We start from the raw sequence: 6,493 nt of genomic DNA, 5'->3' as shown, positions 1-6,493 counted from the left end.
AATTCTAACTTAATTCTAATTCTAAGACAAATTCAGCAAATAAGACTCCGCTGGTATATATTTTTCCAAACATGTTAGCCGCCATAGAAGACTTTAGAAAGATATTAGCAGCTTCGGATGTGACTTCGGGGGGAATTATCGAACACCTATTGCACATGCAGCTGACATGTCACCTCAACTTATCATGATTCCCATGCAATATGCAAATGGCCATTTTCAAACGCGCGCAAGTTGGAGCAGTGACCCTCCTCCTTGCAATTATCTGTAACTGTCATACCCATGCAAAAATAGATGTAGGGGTGTATAGTAATTAGTTTACGTTGATTTATAATTCAAAATAATTTGATAATTATTCATTTTGATTTAATTTCATTTGCATTTGGGTTTTATGATGTATTTGGTTTATATATATATATATATATATGTAAAGTGACGGGTTATTTCTAAAACATTGGTCTCCTTGAAAACCCTCAATCAAATGGCTGTTATTAAAAGCCCCTCTGTATATAAGGTTTATTTGGTATTTTATTCGATACTTTGCACACGAATAGAAGAAGTAAACGTGTAAGAGAGAAAGAGGAAGGAAGGGAGATCGGAACCCTAATCCAACAATCAGGTATTGATCTTTCACTATTTTCATGGATTGAATGTGAGAAATGTATAAAAGATTGTCATGAGAGTGTTGTAATTACTTTGTTGATTAAGTGTTGTATTATCTGTTTCTTCCTATTCGGTTGTTGTTTTTTATTTCGTTATAATCTTTGTAAATTTTTGAAATTCTATTGTCTATTATTAGTGGATTGACTAGGGTAAAGTCCTGTTGTGAGTAAGATCATTTTAATTTGAACACGTAAACGCTGTCTTTATTTTTCTATTTGCGTTGTGTGTGTATTTTTAATTATGTTCGTAGCTATATTATATCACAGCCCTCTCTTCCTTTACCATAGCATTTCAAGATTAATTTAGCAGCTATATGTACTTCTAACTATGTAACCATCATGTATAGCAAGAATACTATGAATATGAGGTATTTGGGACCGCATGGGGTATACATAATGAAGCCTTTGGGGTGTATATATATCTTGTGTTCTTAGCCCTTTGGGGGCATGCTCTGCGCTAGCCTATGACCAAGTTATCATGTATAATTGCTCCTGAGTGATTGGTAGTAGCCATGATTACCCTACATAGGCTCCCAGGCTCAGTGATGCCATGTTTAATATGATTTGCTCCCGAGAGAGGGCGCTCCTCGGTGATGCCATGTTTACAGCTTATAATATGAAATGGTATACAGGCTTCCGAGTGTATAGTGGCTGCACGCTTTATCGATAGCAAGTGAATTTTGGTCTCTTTCAAGTTATGGATTTTACTCATAGTTTGAATTAACTATTTCAAATAGACTACTTATGTCAAGATTTGAAATTACCATGGGTTCTTCATTGATTATATATATATAATTTTGGAAAGATACTGTCTTTTAAAAGTTATGATTTTGGAAATCTGGTTGCTTTTAGTAACTGTCAAGCTAGGTCTTGCGCACAAATAAGGCAGCATGACTAGTTAATTTGATCCTCCTGCAAAAATCACATTGCATTTTTTTTTTTTTTAGATTGATTTCTAACAATATATATATCATCTTTCTCTCTTGGGTTTATCCATCCATCCTGCTAAGATAATTGTCCCTGGCTACGTTACTCCCTTTGTTAAAGAAAGATGTCAGCCCTCTAGACTCACCGTGGAGAGGGGCTGCCGCAGCCTATGCACAGCCTTTAGACCCAAATGAGTTTCTTGGAGTTGAAGCTTTGGTGGAACAAGTTTACTACATTAATTGCCGTTTACCAAATTCACGTTTGGATGATATCATATACAGAAGCGGCGAAGAAGACCAAGATATCAGGCAGCACGTGTTCCGTTGGGACCCGATTCCTTATCAAGAGGCCTTTACTAATGGATTCCCAGCAAGGCGTGAAAATAACACTTCCATCACCACTTACTTCAATTTGAATGACCATGTCCATAATGCTGGTAGGCCTCTTGAGCGACCTACGAATCCTCATGCCTTCATTAGCACGTGTCTTAGTTCTCATTGGCATCCTAGTCCCGCCCTCCAACCTGGAGAGGTGAGGCTAGTCTATCGTTACGAGATCAATGCTCCTGGTGGTATTTTGGTTTCTCAGACTTTGGGTGATGAATACGAACACCGTGCTCAAGACGAAGTTTCCTTTATTGGTGCCATTGCTCCTCAATACATTCGCTCTGCTCAATTATTCCGGCTCACACCACGTGAAAATAGACCATGGTTAATTTTAAATTTATAAACATTTCCTGAATAAATTTTTGATTATTTGCAAGTTAAAATAAATTAATGGTCCCAGACCCAAATAATAAATAATGAGTACTACATTAAACATATTTATTTCCTTTAGATTTTGTTGTGCAGGCAGGCAAGATGCAGGAGAGCTGATGACAAACTACTACTAAATGCCTGTTTTAATCCACAGTCGCATCCGTGTAGGGAGCTCGAACTCCGGTGTCCTGTAGTTGATTACAATGATGAAAATACTGGACGTAGGCGTCTGAAAAAACTAAAAATTTATCCAACAAAATCGGATGTTGTGAGAAAGAAAAGACAAGCCTCGGATGATCCAGCAGAATTGGATGTTGCGAGAGAGAAAAGAGCCGACTCGGATGCCATCTATGATTGGTATGCAAATCGTGTAGAAGATATACAGAGCTATATAAATGCTGCATTCCGTGCACGTAGTACAAATGAAGCCTATTTATTCATGAAAAATGAGTATGTGCTGGTGAATTATGCTCCAGGATCAACAAACGACTGGATTGTGAATGGTCCGCTTTTTATTTGTGATGGGTATCCATCGCTTATTGGTACAGCATTTGGAGAATATGGAATAGACTCTGCGTTTGACACTGATCGCACGGAAGCATTCATCTTCTCTGGGAAACTTTGTGCCTACATAGACTATGCTCCAGGATCCAACAATGACAAAATACTCCAAGGTCCTATGACAATCACTGCCATGTTTCCCTTCTTCAAGGATACAGTGTTTGAGAATGGCATAGATGCTGCATTTAGGTCAACTACGAGAGACGAAGCTTACTTATTCAAAGGCAACTAGTATGCTCTTATAGACTATAATTCCAAGAGTCAAATCGCCATCCGTTACATTAATCAAGGTTTTTATAGTTTGATAGGCACCATCTTTGAAAGTGGAATTGAAGCAGCTTTCGCATCTCACAGGAGTAATGAAGCTTACATTTTTAAAGGAGACCAGTATGCACTTATCAATTTTGCCCCAGGTTCAACCGATGACTATATAATTGGTGGTGTGAAGAAAATCCGTGACAATTGGCCCTCTCTTAGTGCAATATTGCCCCGCAACAATCGTGGGCTTGACGAGCATGATCATCACGATCAAGCACAAGCCGACTGAGACCAAGATCTTTAAGAAGAATATATTCATATGATGGTATGATTGGAATAAAGACTTCTGTTGCTGATCTTTGCTTTCTACTTCTTAATGTAATATGTATTATGTGTCTTTAAGAATAATATTCCGATTTATATACAATGGTATGATCGGAATAAAGATTTCTGTTGTTAATGTTTGTTTTTTACTTCTTAATGTAATATATATGTACCTTTAAGAATAACAGTGAATTGTGTGGTTGAGATCCCAGGCTGACAAACCCTACAGTACATAAATAACCTAAATTGAAAAGCTTTTTCTTTGCATTATGTAATATCTATAAGCTTGCAAGCCGGTTGTGGTCGGCCGGTGATGGGAAGACATCTGGTAGGTGGCTGGCTGTGGTTGTTTTTGTGCACATACTCTGTCTCGTGGACTCCGTTTCTAGAGTTCTATTTCAGCCCATTTGAAGGTTGAAAGTAGCCGGAGGTGCCACGTATGGGTGAGAAGGCGACCGAAGATGTCTAAAGGAAGAAGAGGGGTAAAAGAACTCGTGTTTATTAGCACTATATCTGAAACAGCCAGCCAGAGCAAATAGAACACCTTACTTTTCAATGTATTATCATCCTGAGAGAGATACAATTTCAAACAACCAAAGGCAGGAGTATTAATTTCTCTTTATTCTAATATTTTCCAATAGAAAATAAAATTACAGGTTTGAATAACCAAAGTCCTAATTATTAACTATTTTAGATATATATGTATATGTATATTTTGCGTAACATGATATCTTGCATAACGTAAACCAAGATAACTTTCAAATCTAAATCAAGTCACTGCTTACAACTATAATATAATGAGACCAATTTAAATGCTTACTAACTATGAGTCATATTCTACTTATAAAACTAAGCAAACTATCTAATGTAATTAAAATTAAAACATCGGATCCTTATACAAGTTTACTGGATTTATATCACGCGCTGAATCTAGAATTTTTCAATTATTTAGAGACATATATGTTCCGTCCCTAATTATAAACTAAAAATTTATTAATTAGTCTCTCAATTAGAGATAAATCCTTTTTACCAATAGGCAGTTGGAGCAGCGGAAATGGATTGCGTCTCCAGGCAAAGCTAGGTCAAGGGTTCGAATCCTAGAGACGCCACTATTGGGAGGGTTGAATACCAACTTCGGCATGAAGGGATTAGTCTTCCACCTAATAGAGTTGAGGGATACCCTTGGTTCACACCAAAAGAGAGAGATCATTTTTGTCTCTACAATAATATTTATAATTTTCTTATAACTTTTTAATTTTAAAGACCGAATATGTAGCATCCCGTATTTTCAAAGCGCAGCATTAACTCGAGATTTTGAGAATATATATATATATATATTTCACATATACACTCAATCCAAAAGGCATAAATCAATCCCCAATAATCATGTTTCACCTTCTCAGTCTACCAAACTTAATAATCAATAAGTCAAGACATGTAACATCATCATAAATGAGAAAATAGGATCGAAACCTAATATGATATATAACCGAAATCACTTTGATCATAACATAAGAAATCGTACCATTTGTTCAACATGACATTTTTTCATAAATATAGATAGAGTCGCATTTCTCAGCGATAATAACTAAATACCTCCAACATACTCAAAATATAACTCCAAATGACATTGAACCATAACAATACTACATGATCGTTTCTCAAATATCATTCATAATACATAACGTTCTTTTTATTTTACAAGACTGTTCACCAACGGAACATAAGCTTCTCAACATGACTAAAACATATTTGAATCTTCATGAAGTAGCAAAATACCGGAACAACTTGCCAAACCCATCAAATAAGTCATCTCGTGCCATTACATTTCAACCACTTCATTGCCTTTGCTGCAAATTTCAATTAGAACATTTGAATACTCCAAGGGCATAACCCAAATTAAATGTTGAATTATCTAAGTGAGGGTTCAAAACAGTTAGATAAATGCATGATGTACGAATATGAACAAACAGACACCCTAGTGTAACTTCCCTAACAATCCGGCCCGGCACGAAACCTTAAGCAGTCATCCCAACATGCACACACGGCACGAGAGACCCTTATACGTTATTCCGGAAAACACCTTTGGTGAATTATGGCTACACTATTAGGGCAACATCCCATCTCATTCACAAGTATTGATATGCCAACAATATCATGCCAAGTGAAAAATCACAACTATTGATGCAATAATATATGTACAGATATGATGAGATGTACATAAATTATAAATAATTTGGCAACCTTCATGAATAACATGCTCAATGTAGACAAAACATACCATGTATGAGTTTGTGGGTAAAATCACATGCAACAAAACCAGTTTTTAGGTAAAACCATTCACCTTGAACGTAACTCAAAACACCTCGAATCTAGTGCCCAACCTTGATTTTTGTGCCAAGTCTCAATAATCGAACTATTACTCAAATTTGAGGTTCAACGAAGCCTAACCATCATATTTATTCAAAGAAATATCAACATCTATTTTTTCATAATTTTCTCTTATTTGTTTTCTTATTTTTTCCTTAATAATTCCACAATAAATACCTTATCAAGGTTTTTCCAAATTTTCCATCACTATAATTCATAAAATAATTTTTCAAAAATAATAGAATTAATTTTGAAAATACCTCGTGTAACACCTTACTTTTCTCGAGCGTTAAATAACTTAGAAAATTTCGAGAATATTATTTTTTTTTTCAATATAAACCATTTCCCAATAATCCCGTTTTACCTTCCCAGCATACTAAACAAAAATTAATAAGCTAAGACAGATAATCATCATAAGTGCAGAAGCTTAAATCGAAACCTGATATGGTATAGAATCGAAATCCACTTTAATCATAAAATAAGAATCCGTACCATTACATCTTCAAATACTTAATTACATGGAAACTCATCATCAAGAGATAACAATTAAGTACCTCAAAAGATACAACCTAATTGTAACATCCTGTCCCGTCGAAGGGCGTGCCACTATGCTGGGGCCCATCATACATACATAAT

General features: G+C 35.7%; 1 pseudogene; it reads left to right on the top strand.

Annotated features, from left to right (window-relative positions):
- Positions 1–1,676: 1,676 nt before the first annotated feature.
- Positions 1,677–3,618, top strand: LOC127804457 (uncharacterized; annotated as a pseudogene).
- Positions 3,619–6,493: the final 2,875 nt, after the last annotated feature.

The sequence above is a fragment of the Diospyros lotus genome, chromosome 6 (genome assembly GCF_014633365.1).
Source record: "Diospyros lotus cultivar Yz01 chromosome 6, ASM1463336v1, whole genome shotgun sequence".
NCBI classification, from domain to species: domain Eukaryota; kingdom Viridiplantae; phylum Streptophyta; class Magnoliopsida; order Ericales; family Ebenaceae; genus Diospyros; species Diospyros lotus.
This window is presented reverse-complemented; position numbering and strand designations above follow the sequence as displayed.